Source organism: Lathyrus oleraceus, chromosome 4 (assembly GCF_024323335.1).
Source record: "Lathyrus oleraceus cultivar Zhongwan6 chromosome 4, CAAS_Psat_ZW6_1.0, whole genome shotgun sequence".
Lineage (NCBI taxonomy): Eukaryota > Viridiplantae > Streptophyta > Magnoliopsida > Fabales > Fabaceae > Lathyrus > Lathyrus oleraceus.
The window spans coordinates 75,134,909-75,156,577 of record NC_066582.1 but is presented as its reverse complement, the minus strand read 5'-3'; the positions used below and the strand labels follow the sequence as shown (position 1 = coordinate 75,156,577).

The following is a 21,669-nucleotide window of genomic DNA, read 5'->3' as shown; positions in this document are numbered from 1 at the left end:
ATTTTATTCGTGAATATTCATTAAACTATTCGCCCCATACCCGTGGCGGATTTTATCCGTGGGTATAAATTGTTTTGCCATTCCTACAATGATCCACTTCCGCTCTTCCACCGAGCCAACTAGGGTTCTGATACCCCTTGTGGTAAAGTCCAAGAAGTGAGGCTCAAAAGTGCCAATGGGCTAAACATCTAGGGTCCAAAAGACGTTGACGTTGATGGAACAATCAATGTTTCAAGAAGAAGAAGAAGAAGAAGAGAGAGAGAGAGAGAGAGAGAGAGAGAGAGAGAGAGAGAGAGAGAGAGAGAGAAATTATATGTGAAAGGGAATTTGATTAAAAATAATTTGTTGTGTTAAAAGCTGCTAAGTGTTTACATCGTCATCTCTTTATATAGGCAACCAAAATACAAACTTATAAATTGTATCATTCAACTTGGTCGAATGCATGCTTACTCAATCTAAAACTACATGTTGTATTCAACACTATGGAATACATATTACTTTTACCTGACTCACTACTTCGGCTAGGTCGAATACAATTTGCATTCTAAAACATTGAATTAAAACTTCTAACACACCTCCTAATTCATGTTTTTAGACTTCTCATCCCAATGATTTTCTTTAACTCATTGAACCTAACTTTCTTCAATGGTTTGGTGAGTATATCAGGTAGTTGTCATTCTGTCTTGCAACGCTCAAGTTCAAGCTTCCCTTTATTTACTTGATTCCTAAGGAAATGATACCTTCTCTCTACGTCCTTGCTTCGACCATGACATATTGGATGGTTTACCAAGTCAATCATTGACTTGTTGTTGACAAAAAACTTCATTTTCTTAGGTTTGATGATCTTGAACTCTTTGAGCAGCACCTCTTTTCATGTTTCTTGACATCCTGCATATGATGTAGTCACGTATTCAGCTTCACAAGATGACAAAGTCACAATGCTTTGTTTTCTTGAGCTTCAAGATATTATGGCACCTTCATGTTGGTGTAAGCCCTAGAGGCCAATAATTTTGGTACTTGTATCGAATTATTTATCAATAATAAAAGGTTTTTTATGCTTGTTTAATAAAGTCCCTAGAATAGCTAGTCTGTTTAATGTATCAAGTGTGACTCAATCATGAGATCCCATTAAACATAAGGGCACTATTCTTAAAGTACCTGTAGTCGAGCTTTGTTGTGAAGTGGGATAACATTAAATCATTAAGACTATTATGTATATATATTGATGATCACATCTCATGGATCATGGATAAGGAGTTATCAAGTCTTAAACATAAGTATGAATATTGAGAGTAATATTTATACTGGATTAACCCGCTATGAGAATACTATATAGAATGTTATGCTAAGTGTCATAAGTTATTCTCATGGTGATAATGGTGTATACCACCCTTTGACCTGAAACCACGATGTACCCTAGATGTAGAGTCGAGTGCCTTATTATTGATCAAACATTGTTCGTAACTGGATGACCATAAAGATAGTTGATGGATACTCCACGAAGCATGTTGAGGCACATGAGTGACCTAGATGGAATTTTCCCATCCTGCGTAACAGGATAAATTTCTACGGGCCCAATATTAAACTGGACAAGGATGACACGGTTTATGCCTTGTGTTCAATATAGACATAAGGGCAAAAGGGTAATTGTACACATAAGTATTATCACAAAAGGATTTGTCAGATCACATGACATTTTCGTGTCTTGGGTAGCAGTGATGTGTTGCTAGATATCGTTCACTGTTTATTATGTTAAATACGTGATTTAAAATAATTGTCAATGCCGCGAAAACCTACAGGGTCACACACAAAAGGACGGATTGATCAGAGATAGAGTAACTAAGGAACACCGTAAGGTGCGGTGCACTTAAGTGAATTGTAGAACATCGTAAGTTACGGTGTACTTAAGTAGAATATGAAATATGGTAAGGTACCACGTGCTTAAGTTATTTTGGCATATTATAAGATATGGGCCACATACGCTTAAGTGGGCGTTTTAGCTTGCAGCCCACACAAGTGGTTCTATAAATAAAACCCTTGTGCAGAAGCATTTATGCAATTGCAATTTCATTTCTCTCTCTCTCTCTCTCTCTCTCTCTCTCTCTCTCTCTCTCTCTCTCTCTCTCTCTCTCTCTCTCTCTCTTTCTCTCTCTCTCTCACTCAAAGCCTTCATTCGTAGCAGCTAGCACTGAGATTGAGGGAATCTGTTCGTGTGGACTGAGTAGAGGCGTTATCATCATTCAACGTTCGTGATCGCTCCGTAGATCTATATCAAAGGTTACAATCGCCACAAGAGGTAACTATTCTATCACTGATCATTCCCATTCGTAAGGATCACTAAAGGATATTTTTTTTAAATTCTGCTGCATTTTGGATCGCTTTTCTCCTTCAATGGTATCAGAGCCACTTACGAAACCATGCATCTGATAACTGTTTATTTTCTGTATTTTTTGTATTAATACGATTAAAAGACAGAATGAAACAAAGAATAAACGAGTAATTAAATTTGGCATCATGTGTGTATGATTTGGATGATTGATGTTGACTATGCTTCGGAATCCGACATTAGTATGGTGAAGCAGCGATACATCAATCATTCATAGGTTACGCAATTGAGATCGATCAAGTCATACATATGATATAAGTAATCCTGATGCAAAATACGGCATATATGATATACTATTTCTGTTTCGTTCATTCAAACACTTAATCGTTGTTTTCCTTTGAGCGATCAATGGTCATTTGCTTCTTGATCTGACATTAGTATGGTGAAGCAATGACGTGTTGATCAACCATACTGAATTAACAATCGAGGTGTGTTTGACGGTCTAAAATTGGTGCATTAGGGTTCATGACGGCACACGGGTTGTGTTGTCAAAGAGTTATGCATTAGGGTTGTGACTGCGCAAGAGTTGTGCTTTAAAGTATCAAGTGTTGATGTGAAAAACGACGTCGATTTCAAATGAATTGTTCATTAAAATTTTGCATCGGGGCGCTGCCCCCTTGACCCCCGTCCATTGAACGATCAGCGGAACCACCGTCCGTTGATCGGGCAGGGGAACCCCCGGCTAACTCTGCGTAGTGTGATCGGTCGCTGAAATTTAATTTGGTTTTAATTAATTAATAGAATTTAAATTAATAATAATAATTTATTTATTATTATTGTCTTATGGTGATCGGTTATGGCCTTAGTTTTCCTTTATTTTGTTTTGGATTTTAAAATACGACTTGCGTGTCGTGTCTCTCTTTTAATCTCTTAATGTAACTTCTTTTCTCATCTCACTCCCTCGTATGTAAAACGAGTTTCTTTTATGTAATGTAATGTTATGAAGAAAGAGAAGAATACAATATCAAAGGAGGAGGACCTTGAAGGTCTTGCTTGGAGAAGCTTAGATCATTACTAGGTTAGCTTAGGTTCTCTCATTGACTTGGGAGAACAATTGCGCTAGGGGCCATAACTGTTTCATTATGTATGTTGATGCATGTGAATGTATGTTGATGCATGTGAGAGACGATTTATATGATAAATAAGACGGTGAGATCAGAATAATTGCAAATTCCCTCAAATTAAATATTAAGTTTATGCTTTCCAAATTTTAGCACTCATCAAGACTAGTATCGAATAATGTAGGTTTTGCCTACGCGATGTGCATATTCTATATTAGTAAGGTGCAATGGGATAATTGTACTATCCAATTTCTAAAACAATGGGTCAAACTTAACTAAACAAATTATAATAAGATTATATATGTTTAGAAGCAAGAGTTGGAATGATCCATGTGATGGATTGGAATAAGGAGTTATTCACCCAACTAAAATATTCGAGAGTTGTATTAGATACAATTGGAAGGAGTTCCTACCTAAATAAACTAGTTTTGTGTAATCTGCCTACGTGGACTTAAAACAAAGTGAAATGTGGATCTCGACCCACTAGAAAATCTTCCAACGGGATTTCCCGAATCAAATGATGAGGGTCATTTGTTTTGAGTAAAACAGTGGGAGCATATTTAATTAAAGGCCTAATTAAATATGTTATTGATACTTATATTTTAATTATTTTCATGTAGATTACCATGACAACAAACACCTCTAACAACATTTTACGATCAATCCTTGATAAGGAAAAATTGTCTGGGACAAATTTTTTGGATTGACACCGAAATCTGAGGATTGTCCTCAAACATGATAGAAAGCTGTATGTCTTGGAGAAACTTGTTCCTGAAGAGGAACCTCCTAGTTTTGTACCTAAGTCAGAAAGAGATGCTTATAAGAAGCATGTCGATGATGCCAATGAAACTGCTTGCCTCATGCTAGCTACTATAAACTCAGAGTTGCAAAAGCAACATGAGAACATGGCAGCGTTCGATACGATCGAACACCTGAAGATGCTCTATCAAGAGAAAGAAAGGCATGAAAGGTTTGAAGTTTCAAAAGCCCTTTTTCAAGGCAAGTTAGCTGAGGGAGCCCTTATAAGTCCCCGTGTGCTCAAGATGATTGGGTATGTGGAGAACCTTGAGAGGTTGGGTTTTCCCCTCAGAAAGGAACTTGCGACTGATTTGATCTTGCAATCGTTGCCAGATAGATTTAGTCAATTTGCCCTTAATTTCAATATGAATGATATGGACAAATCTCTTCCTCAACTGCTAGCCATGTTAAGAGTTGGCAATGGAGCAAAGGTTGTTGCTTTAGCCGTAGGAACTTATGTATTGACTTTATCTAGTGGTTTAATAATTCAGTTAGAAAATTGTTATTATGTACCTACAATTAGCAGGAGTATTATTTTCATTTCTTGTTTAAACAAGTTTGGTTTTTCATTTCTAATAAAGAACAATTGTTGCTTCATTTATTTAAATGATATATTCTATGCTACTGCACAAATGAACAATGAACTATATGTCCTTGATCTTGAAATGCCTATTTATAACATTAATACTAAAAGGATGAAACCTAATGAGTTAAATCCAACTTACCTTTGGCATTATCGATTAGGCCACATAAATGAGAAACTCATTTCCAAACTCCATAAAGATGGAGTCTTGGAATCTTTTAATTATGAATCATATGAGACATGCATATCTTGTTTAATTGGAAAGATGACAAAGTATCCATGTTGGTGTAAGCCCTAGAGGCCAATACTTTTGGTACTTGTATCGAATTATTTATTAATAATAAAAGGCTTTTTCTTTATTATTTTTGTCTGATAAAGTCCCTAGAATAGATAGTCTGTTTAATGTATCAAGTGTGACTTAATCATGAGATCACGTTAAACATAAGGACATTATTCTTAAAGTATCCATAGTCGAGCTTTATTGTGAAGTGGGATAAAATTAAAGCTTAAGATTATTATGTATATAGACTGATGATCACATCTCATGGATCATGGATAAAGAGTTATCAAGTCTTAAATATAGGTATGAATATTAAGAGTAATATTTATACTGGATTAACCCGCTATGAGAATACTATATAGAATGTTATGCAAAGTGTCATAAGTTATTCTCATAGTGATAATGGTGTATACCACCCTTCGACCTGAGACCACTATGGACCCTAGATATAGAGTCAAGTGCCTTATTGTTGATCAAACTGTGTTTGTAACTGGATTACCATAAAGACAGTTGATGGGTACTCCACGAAGCATGCTAAGGGAAATGAGTGACCTAGATAGAATTTGCCCATCATGCGTAACAGGATAAATGTCTATGGGCCCAATATTGAACTGGACAAGAATGGCACGGTCTATGCCTTGTGTTCAATATATACATAAGGGGAAAAAAGGTAATTGTACACATAAGTATTATCACAAAAAGATTTGTCATATCACATGACATTTTCGTGTCTTGGATAGCAGTAATGTGTTGCTAGATACCGCTCACTGTTTATTATATTAAATACGTGATTTAATATAATTGCCAATGTCACGAAAACCTACAGGGTCACACACAAAAGGACGGATTGATGAGAGATAGAGTAACTAAGGAATACCGTAATGTACGGTGCACTTAAGTGAATTGTAGAACATCATAAGGTATGGTGTACTTAAGTAGAATACGAAATATGGTAAGGTACCACGCGCTAAAGTGATTTTGGCATATTATAAGATATGGGCCACATACACTTGAGTGGACTTTTTAGCTTGCATCCCACACAAGTGGTTTTATAAATAGAACCCTTGTGTAGAAGCATTTATGCAGTTGCAATTTCGTTTCTCTCTCTCTCTCTCTCTCTCTCTCTCTCTCTCTCTCTCTCTCACACACACACTCAAAGCCTTCATTCGTAGCAGCTAGCGCTGAGATTGAAGGAATCCGTTCGTGTGGACTGAGTAGAGGCATTGTCATCGTTCAACATTCGTGATCGTTCCGTAGATCTGCATCAAAGGTTACAATCGCCACAAGAGGTAACGATTCTATCACTGATCATGCCCATTCGTAAGGATCACTAAAGGAGAAATTTTAAATTCCGCTGCGTTTTGGATCGCTCTTCTCCTTCAATCCATTCACATGAAAAGGTGAAAGAACGAATGATCTTTTGGCCCTCATACATACCGATGTATGTGGACCACTGAACATACCAGCCAGAGGAGGTTTTCAGTACTTCATCACATTTACTGATGATTTCAGTAGATATGGTTATGTGTATTTAATGAAACACAAATTAGAGTCCTTTGAAAAGTTCAAGGAATTCAAGAATGAAGTACAAAACCAACTAGGTAAGAATATTAAAACTCTTTGATCAGATCGAGGTGGTGAGTATTTAAGCCTAGAGTTTGATGACTATCTGAAAGAGTGTGGGATCCTATTCCAACTTACTCCTCCTGGAACACCCCAATGGAACGGTGTATCTGAGAGAAGAAATCGGACCTTGTTAGACATGGTCCGATCCATGATGAGTCACGCCGATCTTCCAAACTCCTTTTGGGGACATGCACTATTGACAACAGCTTACACACTTAACCGTGTTCCATCCAAAAAGGTTGAGAAGACACCATATGAGATATGGAGTGGTAAGAAGCCACATATGTGTTACATAAAGATTTGGGGTTGCGAAGTTTATGTGAAACGACAAATTTTAACTAATCTTGAGCCCAAATCTAACAAATGATTATTTGTGGGGTATCCTAAAGAAACAAGAGGGTATTACTTCTACAATCCTTTTGAGGGAAAAGTGTTTGTCGCTCGAATTGGAGTTTTACTAGAAAATGACTTTATTTCCAAAGGAATCAGTGGGAGGAAAATAGAGCTTGAAGAAATTCAAGAATCACAAAGAATTGATACACCTATGGAGGAATTAGAGCAGGAAACACAAGTAGTTGTGGAAGAGCAACCTGCTCAAGTAGAATAAGACCAACGTAGGTCAAGCAGGATACGTCACCTACCTGAGAGATATGGATATCTTATAATTGATCAAGGTGATGTATTACTCATGGATCAAGATGAGCCTGTGACCTACCAAGAGGCCATAACTGGTCCCGAGTCTGAGAAGTGGCTAGAAGCCATGAAATCTGAAACGGATTCCATGTACACAAACCAAGTTTAGACCTTGGTAGAGCCTCCGATAGGAGTTAACCCTATAGGATGCAAGTGGGTCTTCAAAAAGAAGACTGACATGGATGGTAAGGTACATACCTATAAGGCAAGAATGGTTACAAAAGGATATAAACAAATTCATGGGGTTGACTATGATGAAACATTTTCATAAGTTGCATGATGCGGTGTTTCGCAAGTATACGAACGCGACAGAGTAATATAAAAGATTGTCGAATCCACAGAGACCAAGTGTCAATCTATCGTTATCTATTGTTATGGTGTTTATCAAAGGCAATCGAAATGGGTGTTTTTGGAGTGTGCAATGAAAAGTAAAGTTTTAAATAAAGATTAATTAATAAAGACATGGTCGAATGTAATTCACGTAATCAATTAATAATCCAAGTACTTGCTAATAGAACTACTTATGGGCAATGTTTCCTACTTTGAAAAGAACTAATTTAACAGGAACAGTCGCTTTCGCATATTCAGAACCGAGTTGTACTCCCTAATCAAACCCTCTTATTGTCACTTATAAAAAGGCGCGCATTGCGTTAGAGTAGTAAACCTATTTTTAAGAAATATAGTATCTTGACTAAGTTGAAAAGTATTATAACCCGGATTTCTTAACCAAAAGAGGTTCTCACGAACCAGACTCTAAACTTATAAACGCGTCCGAAAATAGTTTTAAAATCTCTTTTCTTCTTAAGTTAAAAACTCCTAATGAACTAAACAAAGCGCTTTCGCTGTTTTTGAAATAGTTAAAAACAATTAAGTTTAAAAAGACGTTGGACGACTTTCGATCTTACCCAACGGAATTGAAGTGCGGGAAAACTTAAGTTGAAAATTAAAATAGCCCTTAAGTGTTTCTATGAACAATTATACGGATTATCGGTTCAATTATGATCCTTACATTCTAACCTTATAAATTTAGCTAGACATGGTAAAGTAAAAGTGCATTAAAATAAATAAAAGTAGTGCGAGTGCGGAAAATAAATAAAAGTAGTGCGAGTGCGGAAAGTAAATAAAGTAAAGCGAGTGCGAGGAAATAAATAATTTAAAGCGAGTGCGAGGAAATAAATAATTTAAAGCGAGTGCGAGAAAATAAATAATTTAAAGCGAGTGCGGGGAAATAAATAATTTAAAGCGAGTGCGGGAAATAAATAATGTAAAGCGAGTGCGGAAAATAAATAAGATAAAGACAAGTAATAAAAACCTGCTCCAATCGGAGGGTTGAATAAATTGCGAAGCGGAAATGAAAATGGCGGCAGGATTAACTTCCTTCCAAAGTGCTCCAAACTCGATTACAGACTCTATCACAGACTTGATTACACAATTGTGGTAACACTCTAATGCAAAGCGATTACCACTTTATAATATTGAATATATGCCTAAGTGAAACAAAGTTGCTCTGAGTTTGCCTCTGTTCTAAGTTTGGATGATTGTAAAAGTGATTTCGAGTTTCTATTTATAAGCAAGTAAAAAGATGGAAATGACAAGGATGCCCTTCAAATTGAAAATGAGAGGGAAAAACTTTCCTCTTGTGGCGCCCGCCACAAGGCCATGGCGCCCGCCACAAGGCCAATCTGATGCGCCTTAGTGGAAGTAGTGGAGAACATGGCAGTTGAGGAAAGTTGAGCTTGGACACGTCATGGCAGGGTCTATGGCGCCAGCCATGGCGTAGGCCACAAGTACAAAATGCTAAATTTTAGGGTTTTTAGCTTTTTTTCACTCCTTTTCTCGATCGGGGCTCCGATTAAAGTAAAAACCTGAAAACAAAGAAAAACATAGCAATAACACAACAAAATGATAATAAAACAACTAGAATGCATGTGAAATCGGAGTCGAAAATACGGTAAATTTTAGTGTTATCAAACTCTCCCACACTTAAACCTTTGCTTGTCCTCAAGCAAAACATTAACAAGCTCATAAAAGAAAATTTGTGTAATCGAGTGTTTCAGGTAAAAATTCTAAGTTCAAGTCGGGATGCAGTGATAGGTACTAACTGAGTGAACTAAGGGTATCATGATGACACTAATCCGCAAATACGGACATAAACTTCATTCCTATATTAACCAACCCATATTGTCCCACAATACCTAGGCCTGCCTCTTCATCTCTTTTTGTGTCCTTTTCATTCAGGCGCAATCACATTAAGCCCGTTATCCGTACATGCTTCATAGTAGAGTGGTCTGTTAGTGATTATGATTTGAGCATGGGTTTTCTGGCACATAAATATGTGTAAACCCTTTTATTGGACCTAACTGTAGTTGTGGGGGATCGGATCGTAATCCGCCCTACCGAGTCCAGTGCCAGATACCTCTGAACCAACTAACAGTGGGTAAGTTTTTCTTTTTCTTTTTCTTTTTCTTTTTCTTTTTGTAGCAATTTTTTACAATTATTTGGTTTAAATGACTTTGTGAGGGTCACCTATACCGGAGTTGCCTTTTTGCTTTCTTTTATTTTTTTGTTTTTCTGGATCATTCACTTATTTGCATCGGTCCCCTACGTAGAGGATGCGTAGGCCGGAGCTGACTACTGAGATAGACTACTGAGGACTTATACGGAAATGATGATTAAGGCCATGGTATATGGGGTTTCGGGAGTGGTTCCTATATTTACGAAGTCTATGGTGCTAAAATAATACTGATGTTTTGCAAAGTTCTCCCAAGTCACCGCATCCTTACTCAAAACACGTCTTTAAAACCTGAAAACTTTCGGAATAACACTATTTTCTTTTGCAAAAAAAATTTGGTGGGGCTAAAGGTATGGGGAGGTAGGATTGTACTAAAGATATACTATATTTGGTGACTCGTCAAACTCATGCATTATACTAAAAAAAGCAAAATAAACAACTAGAAGGAAATAATAATAAATAAACTATCTAAAAACAACAAAGAAAAAGCGATAAAGGAAAAAACGAGAAAGGTAATAAAGAAAAGACGATAGAGTCTCCTCCCACACTTAAATCGAACATTGTCCCCAATGTTTCGAAATAAGATAAGGGAAGAGTTACCTGACAACCTATTGCTGACCACTAGTGCCCTCACCATCCTGAGGTAGACGACGGGATCGGGTACGACGGCGGTCTCTCTGAACCATCCTCGCCTGCAGGGCATCCTGAGCAGTCCTCACCTCTCGAAGGTGACCTAAAATGGTACCCTGAGTGTTTTCTATGAGAGTAATGTGTTGCTGGTGGTATTGTTGCTGACGGGCTTGTGTATTAGTAATCGTAAGCAGAGACTGTAAAACAGTGTCGTAGGACCTGTCTGACCTCCGCTGCGACTCTTGCATGAAGTTCATGTTATCCGCCATTTGTTGCTGGATGGTAGAGAGTAGGTCGTCACGCCTTTGCTCTCTAGCCATGTGGTCACGCCACATCTCCTCTGTAATATAAAAGTCAGGAGTGGTACCTGCAGAAGAAGAAGATGGTGCGGTGTGTGGTGGTGAAGGATGATGGGGGGACACATGGGGTACGGGAGATCTCTCTCTCCGATCATATTCATCATCAGTGTCATGTCCCGCCTCATCAGGAATGTTAGGAGGAAGAGGACCCAAAATAGATGGAGCATCTAAAGCGTAGGTCCAATTCCTTTCATCTCATACATCTGTACGTCTAGTGCACAGTAAAACAACAGATGGGATGGCTACACCATGAACCATAAGCATATAGCCTCCTTCTCTCCTCGAACGACACAATTTCATGTCTCTCAGAAATTTTAGGTTAATTGTGCGAGGAGGTAAGGGGTCTAGGGTAGCCATCTCATTGTTCAGGTTAAGCGCCCGAACAATAGATGTGATCAATCCACCAAAAGAAATTGGTCCCGCTTTATTCAAAGTTAAAGTCATATGAGCAAGCATGAACGGGACCGAATTAATACGTCTATTTGTGAGGCTTCCTTGTAAAAATAGAAGCTCTCTAGCATTAACCTTATTTGGATTCTCCCGGCCAAAAATAGTGCATGCCAACAGATATCTAAAAACTCTGATGGCCGGGTTATGGATTGTTGAGGCAAGAACTCCTTCAAAAGAGTTTATGGAAGTGTTTGATAAACGCTCCTAGAAGGAAAATACCTCAACAGACCATTCGGAATCCAAAGGAGCCTCACAAATAGCACCGTCCCCATGAGGGATTCCTAACAAGCTGGCTAGTTCGTCGGTACTGAATTCGTATTCAACAACAAACATTCTAAATCTGACAGTACCAACTGTGCTAGCAGTGTTAGGGTTGACAATATAAATTAAGGAACTCAAAAATTCAATTGTCAACCGCTCATAGGTAGGTTCTTTGTTGGAAAAGAAATTATGCAAACCTAAATTATCTAATAAATGAAATATGCTATGATAGATACCTAAAGTGTAGAGACAGTTTTCGTCAACATACCTTGTCGGGAGGATTTCCCGATTTTGCAACCGTTCAATAATTTTTCTTTGTCTATCCCCCGGTTTCCCTCCTCGAAGAATGAATACGTTAAACTCCATTTGAAAGCTCTTGAAAAGTGATGAAGAAGATGAAGTGGTTTGTGAAAAGGTTGGATTTTTACGAAATCCGACAGATGATAATGAAAATGGAAATCGGAAAGATGATTTGTACGGTGTGGTGGTTAGAAAAGTATGAGCTTTTTGTGGGTTCAAGGATGTTTTTCCAAGGTGAAAAAATGGGTTTGGAAGGTTGTAAGGTGTAAAAATGGTGAAGAAAGGGGTTCTTCCCCGACCTTTTACAGACGATGTGGCGGGCGCCACAAGGTCTATGGCGGGCGCCACAAGGCAAAATCTGGCTGGGTCGGATTTTGGTCCTTTGGCTTGGGCTTCTCTTGTCTTTTGGCTTTGAGGGGTCCGAATAGCATTTGTTTTGTGATTTTCCTAGCATCATTGACTTGCATAATTTTATAAAGGTAAAAACAAAAATAAAAATGAAACAAAAATTAAATATTAGACTAATAAATAAATAAATAACTGAAAAAATAAAAAAAATGCAAATAAAACGAAAAATAAGACATATATAGATAAAAATAGAAATATTGATGTATAGATGTAGTTTATATAATATTCCAAATGCGATAATATAAGATGAGTTATGTAAATACGAGAAATATAAAAAAGAGATAAAATAAGATGAAATGGTGAGATCATGTAGTGGGGATGTCATCTTCCTGAGAGGTTCCACGGAGCATGGCTACCTCCTGCTTGAGCTCTGCGATCTTTTGATATAGACAATCGGCTTCAGTAGCATGGGTGAGATCGGACACTCCCATCTGTAAAGTGAGGTCAGCCACCTCCTGTCTAAGCGCTGCGATCTCTCTACGACACTCAGCAATCTGAGTGCGGATGTCGGGTGTCTGCAATGAAAGATTATTAGAGAAAACAGTGATTCTGGGAGATGATGGTGTAGGCGTGTATTCAGCAATGAGTGGTGATCTTGGTTCCTCGACGGTGTCTCCATGGCCCTCTAGAGCATAACTCCGATTCGCTGGATCATGCACACTGGTCATCATGGGATCTGGCAGTGTGAAGTAATGGATAGCCTCGCTGTCGACTAGCAGTCGGAACTGACATGGGTGGAAAGAGGCTCTCCTCATCAACCCTCTGGTCAAACAGAAGTCGATGTCCATGGTAGTGTACCCACAGTAGATCCGGAGATGTGACAGCTTGCGAGACAGACCTAAAGCGACAGCAATCTGCATGATGATTCCGCCCACATGGATGACTCCTTCGGTAGATCTGGAGATACCGCTGAGACTATATAACAAGAAGTTCCCACATGCTACTGGGCGAGACTGGGATGCACAAAATAATAGGAAGATCTCCTCTTCACTCAGTAGTGTCTCTGCATCCGGTCTTCCCAGGAAGGAATGTGCTAATATCATCTTAAAGTATCTGAAGGCGGGGTTATGTATGACATGAGACAGCTGCATAGATGGGTTCTGGCTTCCGCCACCTGAGATATCACTCCAAAACTTCTCAACCTCCTTACCCAGAAAATATCCCATAGGTGTCTCCGGCATAGCATCAGGAGTGGTCTGGAAGCCCAATAAGTCGCCGAACTCTTTCTGGCTGAAAGAGTACTCAACTCCGAAAAGCCTGAAAGCAGCATACCCATCTGGTCTAGAATATGGGTCATAGTCGAATGAACTCAGGAACTCCAAAGTCAGGTTCCTGTAGGTGTTACTCAAGTCATCAGTAAATTCGTCCCAGTGAAGCTGGTGGCTAAGGAATCGGATACTCGGCTCGATACCCAGTGCCTCCATACAGTGCTGATCAGGATAACGTGTGGGTGCCATAGGGCGCTGATACAGAGCGATGTAGCGCTCTCTCTAAGCATTATCTCTATAGGCCACGTGCATGTCATCGAAATCCTGCATCCTGTAAAAGTTAAGAAAGTGATCCTGAAAGTGCAAACCATTCAAATTTTAGTCTCAATGCAAAATATGATAAAATAAAATAAAAATAAAAATAAATAAATGTGAAAAAGTAAAATGAAAGAAAAACCATGGGTTGCCTCCCACGCATCGCTTGTTTAACGTTATTAGCTTGACGATTAGAATTTATACACCTGTAGTAGTAGGAATTGGTGGATCAATCAAGGTGTGGCTTGAGTAGTATGCTGGAATGTCTCCTCCTTCGTAGAGCTTCAGTCTTTGTCCATTTACAATGAATGGACTACAGGTATCGTTCTTGATTTCCACAGCTCCGGATCTCAAAATCTTGGATACTTCGAAAGGACCAGTCCATCTTGAACGTAGCTTTCCAGGGAAGAGTCGTAACCTAGAGTTAAAAAGGAGAACAGGGTCGCCTATATTGAAGTTTTTCTTTACTATTCTTTTGTCGTGATAGGCTTTTGTCCTCTCTTTATATATTTTTGCATTCTCGTAGGCAGATTGCCTAAGTTCTTCTAGTTTATGAATGTCTAGGGTACGCTTTTCTCTAGCGGCTAGGTAGTCTAAATTCAAAGTTTTAATGGCCCAATAGGCCTTATGCTCTAATTCGAAAGGTAAGTAGCAGGATTTTCCATAAACTAGTTGATAAGGAGTAGTTCCTATAGGGGTTTTGAAAGCGGTTCTATAGGCCCATAATACTTCTTGAAGCTTCTGAGACCAGTCTCTCCTAGAAATAAAAACAGTTTTCTCTAGGATTTGTTCTATCTCCCTATTAGATACTTCTACTTGGCCACTAGTTTGTGGATGGTATGGTGTTGCTACTCTATGCCTAACTCCATATTTTCTTAAAAGTTTGTCAAATATTCTCGATATAAAGTGTGATCCTCCATCGCTTATGACTAAACGTGGTGTTCCAAATCTAAGGAATATATAGTTTTTAAATAGTTTGATTACTACCCTAGTGTCGTTTGTGGATGCAGCTATAGCTTCAATCCACTTAGACACGTAGTCTATAGCTACTAAGATATACCTGTTTCCTAAGGATGGTGGAAAAGGTCCCATGAAATCTATACCACATACGTCAAAGAGTTCTACTTCCGGAATGTTTCTTAGAGGCATTTCATCGCGCCTTGAAATGTTTCCAGTGCGTTGGCATCTATCACACTTGACAATGCAAGCATAGACATCACGCCACATGGTAGGCCAGAATAGGCCAGCTTGAAGAATCTTGGCGTATGTCTTAGAGGTGCTCGCATGTCCACCATAAGGTGCAGAATGACAATGCTCGATAATGCTATTTACCTCTTCTTCTGGAACGCAACGGCGAAAAATGCCATCTTTACCCCTTTTGAAGAGGAGCGGTTCGTCCCAATAGAAGTTTCTTACATCGTGGAAGAATTTCTTCTTGCGGTGGTAGTCAAGATCAGGGGGTACTATATCAGCGGCTAGGTAATTAACGAAGTCTGCATACCAGGGTACGTTACTTATTGCTAAGGAATTTCGAGGGTGCTCATAAGGATCTAGGTTATTATCTTCAATGGTTTCTACTCTAGCTATCAGTCTATCATAGGCGAAATCATCATTTATGGATACTAGTTCTGGTTTTAGATGTTCTAGCCTAGAAAGGTGATCGGCTACTACATTTTCAGTGCCTTTTTTATCTCTTATGTCTAAATCAAACTCTTGTAGTAATAGAATCCATCGGAGTAACCTGGGCTTGGGATCTTTTTACTTAATAGGTAACTATAATTTTTGCTCCTACTAGATAAGATCTAAATTTATCTATAGCGAAAACTACAGCGAGTAATTCTTTTTCAGTTGTTGCTGAAGGAGAATTGAGGTCCAAAACGCAGCGGAAATAAAAATTTTCTCCTTTAGAGATCCTTACGAATGGTCATGATCAGTGATAGAATATTTACCTCTTGTGACGATTGAAACCTTTGGTGCAGATCTCTTGTGATGATCAAAACCTTTGATGCAGATCCACGGAGCGATCACGAACGTTGGACGATGACAACGTCTCTACTCAGTCCACACGAACGGATTCCTTCAATCTCAGTGCTGGTACGAATGAAGGCTTTGAGTGAGAGAGAGAGAAAACGAAAATAATGCAACCGCAATCAATGCTTCTGCACAAGGGTTCTATTTATAGAACCACTTGTGTGGGCTTCAAGCTAAAAAACCCACTTAAGTGTATTTTGGCCCATATCTTATAATATGCCCAAAATCACTTAAGCCCATGGTACCTTACCATATTTCGTATTCTACTCAAGTACACTGTACCTTACGATGTTCTATAATTCACTTAAGGGCACCGTACCTTACGATATTCCTTAGTTACTCTACCTCTCATCAATCCGTCCTTTGTGTGTGACCCTGTAGGTTTTCGTGACGTTGGCAATTATATTAAATCACGCATTTAACATAATAAACAGTAAGCAGAATCTAGCAACACATCACTGCTATCCAAGACACGAAAATGTCATGTGATCTGACAAATCCTTCTGTGATAATACTTATGTGTATAATTACCCTTTTGCCCTTATGTCTATATTGAACACAAGGCATAGACCGTGTCATCCTTGTCCAGTTCAATATTGGGCCCATAGACATTTATCCTGTTATACAGGATGGGCAAATTCCATCTAGGTCACTCATGTCCCTCAGCATGCTTCGTGGAGTACCCATCAACTGTCTTTATGGTTATCCAATTACGGACAATGTTTGATCAGTAATAAAGCACTCGACTCTACATCTAGGGTCCATAGTGGTTTCAGGTCGAAGAGTGGTATACACCATGAGAATAATTTATGACACTTTGCATAACTTTCTATATAGTACTCTCATAGCGGGTCAATCCGGTATAAATATTACTCCTAATATTCATACCTATGTTTAAGACTTGATAACTCTTTATCCATGATCCATGAGATGTGATCATCAGTCTACAAACATAATAGTCTTAATGCTTTAATGTTATCCCACTTCACACTAAAGCTCGACTACGGATACTTTAAGAATAGTGTCCTTATGTTTAATGTGATCTCATGATTAAGTCATACTTGATACATTAAATAGACTAGCTATTCTAGGGACTTTATTAAACAAACATAATAAAGAAAAAGCCTTTTATTATTAATAAATAATTCGATACAAGTACCAAAAGTATTGGCCTCTAGGGCTTACACCAACAGTTGCGTAGTTAAGTTGGGCAGCATCTAGGGTTCTACTAGCATAATAAATGGCATGTAATTTTTTATCTTTCCTTTGTCCTAGAACGGCTCCAACTGCGTAATCACTAGCATCGCACATTATCTCAAAAGGTTCCGACCAATCAGGTGGTTTCATAATGGGTGCAGATACTAATGCTTGCTTTAAAAGGTTAAATGTGTCATTACATTTTTCATCGAAAATGAATTCAGCATCTTTCACTAAAAGTCCAGTTAAAGGTTTGGTTATTTTGGAGAAGTCCTTAATAAAACGTCGGTAGAATCCAGCGTGTCCAAGAAAGCTTCGGACTTCTCTGATGGTTTTTTATGGTTTTAGGTTTTCTATAACTTCTATTTTAGCTTTATCTACCTCTATACCTTTTTCAGAAACTATATGTCCTAAAACTATTCCTTCGGTTACCATGAAATGACATTTTTCCCAGTTTAGCACGAGGTTCACCTCCACGCATCTCTCCAGGAATTTCTCAAGGTTAGCAAGACAATTACGGAAATCATATCCACAAACCGAGAAATCATCCATAAACACTTCCATGATACCATCGAGGTAATCTGCAAAGATTGACATCATGCAACGTTGGAAAGTAGCTGGGGCATTACAGAGGCTGAACGACATTCGTCTGTAGGCAAAAGTTCCATAAGGGCATGTAAAGGTGGTTTTTTCTTGATCTTCGGGGTGAATAGGTATTTGGAAGAATCCAGAGTATCCATCTAGATAGCAGAAGTAAGAGTGTCTGGCTAGACGCTCCAACATCTGGTCTATAAATGGTAAAGGGAAATGATCCTTCCTAGTTGCTTTATTTAATTTTCTATAATCTATACACATCCGTCATCCTCCTTCTAAATGTTTTGCTACATGTTCGCCTTTATCGTTTTGCACGACCGTGATGCCTCCCTTTTTAGGTACTACTTGCACAGGGGTCACCCACTTACTATCCGAGATCTGGTAGATTATACATGCCTCAAGTAACTTAAGAACTTCCTATTTAACAACACCACTCATTATAGGGTTTATTCTTCTCTGATGTTCTCTGGAGGATTTTGAATCTTCTTCGAGCGAAATCCGATGCATGCATACGGATGGGCTTATACCTTTCAGGTCAGAGATATTATATCCTAAGGCTGAGGGATATCTTCGTAAAACGTCTAAAGTTGGTTCGTTTCCTTTTGGCTCAAGGTAGCACTAACTATAACTGGACGGTTCATCTTTTCATCGAGGAACTCATATCTCAGGTTCTTAGGCAGTTCCTTAAGTTCTAAGGTTGGTTTCTTAGGGCATGTCATAGGATCTGGGGTAAGGGATAAACATTCGTAAAGGTTATCATCGATGTAGGGTTTCTTAAAGTCATCATCTTCCCTTATGAGAGTTGATGGTAACTTAATTGTTTTTATAATTTCTTCTTATTCTAATTCTCTAACACATTCATCAATGATATCTAAGGCATAACACGAGTCTCCCATCACAGGTGCCATAAGAAATTTCGAAAGTATAAATTCTATTTTCTCGTCACCTACCTCAAATGTCAACTTTCCTTTCTTGACATCTATTATGGCTCCTGCAGTCGATAAGAATGGTCTACCTAGAAGGATTGGTATATCATTGTCCTCTTTGATGTCCATGACAACAAAATCAGTAGGGATAAATAACTGACCTATCCTAATAGGAACATCTTCTAATTGCCTATCGGATATTTAACAAATCTATCGGCTAACTGAAGTGACATCTTAATGGGCTGTAATTCTCCTAAGTTTAACCTCTCACAAACTGCTAAAGGCATTAAGCTCACACTAGCTCCTAAGTCTAGAAAAGCTTTTTCGATGACATGATTACCCAAAAGGCAAGGAATGGAGAAATTTCCAGGGTCTTTATCTTTCTTTGCTAATTTTTCCTCGGAAATAGCATTACATTCCAAAGGCTTCGGATCGTCAAGTCTACGTTTGTTGGTAAGGATGTCTTTGAGAAACTTTGCATAAGAAGGTATTTGGGTGATGGCTTTTGTGAAAGGGATTTCTACATGAAGTTTTTCTATAACTTTAATAAATATTTGATACTGTTTATTGATCTGGGTTTGTTTGAGTCTTTGTGGATATGGTATAGGTGGTTTATATGGCGGGGGTGGTACGTAAGTTTTATCTTTAGGTTCTTCTCCTTTTTCTCGACCTTCCTGGTTTTCAGGTTCCTCTGGTTCCTTTACTTCGTCCGTGGGTTTGGTGCATTCCTTAGAAGTTTCGGGTTCACTCAATCAAGGGTTTGGTGGCTCATCATAAGCGTTCCCACTTTGTAGGGTAATGGCATTGGCTTGTCCTCTCGGATTTTGTTAGGGTTGTCCAGGGAATTGTCCTCCAGGTGTAGTCTGAGGGGCTTGGTCTAAAGCTACCTGAGAGATCTGGGTTTCAAGCATCTTAGTATGAGTAACTATTTGGTCAACCTTGGTTCCTAACTGAGTAATCAATTCAAAAACATGAATGTTTTGGTTCATGAACTCCTTGTTTTGTTGGGTTTGAGCGGTGATAAAATTTTCCATAATTTTCTCAAGGCTCGGTTTTGGTGGTACAGGTTGCATAGGTTGATTTGATCTAGGGGCTTGATAACTAGGTCTGGGAGGTGCATTATTTTGAATAGGGTTATTGTTTTTATAGGAGAAGTTCGGGTAATTCCTCCATCCAGGGTTGTAGGTATTCGAATATGGGTTCCCTTGGGTGTAGTTCACTTGCTCAAAGTGGGTTTCATTTAATAGACTGCATTCTGCAGATTGGTGTCCTTTGGTTCCACATATCTCACAATCTGACGAAACTGCGGCTACAGTATTCGGGTTTATGCACATATGTTCGACCTTGAGGGCTAATGCGTCCATTTTAGCTTGCATCATGTCTATAGAGCTTAGTTCATGCACTCCTCCTTGGGCTTCCTTCTTCTCAACTGTCGCTCGTTCGACTCCCCATGATTGATGGTTTTGAGCCATATCTTCGATGAGGGCACTAGCTTCAGGATATGGTTTGTTCATCAGAGCACCGCCTGCGGCAGCGTTGATGGTCATCTTTGTGTTGTAATGAAGTCCATTATAGAAGGTTTGAATGATTAACCAATTTTCTAAACCATGATGTGGGCATGCTCGTAACAACTCTTTATATCTCTCCCAAGCTTCGAACAACGATTCTCCTTGGTTTTGGGTAAATCTAGTTATATGGTTTCGAAGAACGACGGTTTTACTCGGGGGAAAATATCTAGCAAGAAAAACTCTTCTAAGGTTATCCCAAGTCGTAATGGAATTGGGTGGAAGGGAATCTAACCATGATAGGGCTTTATCTCTGAGGGAAAAAGGAAATAATCTTAAACGTATTGCCTCAGGAGAATCTCCATTGGTTTTAAAAGTGTCTGCTAATTGAAGAAATATTTTTAAATGTTGGTTTGGGTTCTCAGTAGCGAGACCTGCGAATTGTCTCTGTTGCACTATGTTGGATGTAGGGTTAGAGTGTCGGGTTTTTGTTATCGTCTCCACAGGGATTGTGAGATATCATCGCCGTTTGACAGTTGCTAAGTTCTTAACTCGTAGTAACAAGGGGGTTTCTGGTTTAGTAACGGTAGCTTGCATAAAAAAGTAAGAAATTGCGATAAAAGTTTTGGTTTTTCTATTTGAGAAATATTGTCAAAGTTAGGGTTCGACGATCACTTTGCATGCATATGTTCGATCAACAAAAACTCATAAACTCCTTTAGATGATAAACTATTTCACAAAGTCCTCCCAATGTGTTTATCTCTAACACACATTGTGGGTTTTCCCATTTTGATCCATTGTTGATCTCTCACACAATCTATCAAAATGACAACTTTTTTGTTCAACTTTATGGTGAACAAAATCATTCATTACTATCTCTAGCTAACAAACAAGATTGGATGAAAACCTAGGTAAAGAGTTGGAAAACATCTCTCGATCATAAACCAACACAAAGAGTTATCAATAAAACAAAGTTTTCACCATATATTCATCATCAAAGAGTTTACAAATGAAGATCATCCCATATACATACAAAGCTTATGATCATCTACATCTAACCTTGACAAAATGAAGGACTTAGCTACTCATTTTCATGGTAGCTTGGTCAACAAGTTTCGGTTGAAGGTTGATCAACATCTGAGTCGAAGAATCGAGATTGGATGGGAATCCACCTTCTTTTTGTAGAATATTGTTAAGAGATGAAGAAAATGAAGAAAAATGGGTTTCTAGGTTACAAAATATGATCCCAAGAAATGCTGAAAAATATCTAAGTCTAAAAGTTCTAAAAAGTAGTGTTTCCAAAAAGTAGCCCCTGCTACTTATAGTACTGGTTCCTGAGTTGTCATGCTCGCTAGGCGAGCAAAATGGTTCGCCTAGCGAGCCCCAAAATGAGCCACCAGAGGCACCTGCGCCCAGAAGAATCTACCAAGTCCTGTTTGCATATGTTCGCTAGGCGAAGAATCCTTCGCTAGGCGAAGCCCATGCTTCCTCCTTCGCTCCAGCGAGTTTTGATGTTTTGCTACTGGAATTGCTCGCTGGAAGCTCG

The 21,669-nt window shown here is 38.7% G+C and overlaps 1 non-coding gene across 1 annotated transcript; it reads left to right on the top strand.

Annotated features, from left to right (window-relative positions):
- The first annotated feature begins 20,220 nt into the window (after window positions 1-20,220).
- On the top strand, window positions 20,221-20,327 carry LOC127077872 (small nucleolar RNA R71). Its single transcript, XR_007787639.1, has one exon. It is a non-coding gene; the product is annotated as a small nucleolar RNA R71 (small nucleolar RNA).
- Window positions 20,328-21,669: the final 1,342 nt, after the last annotated feature.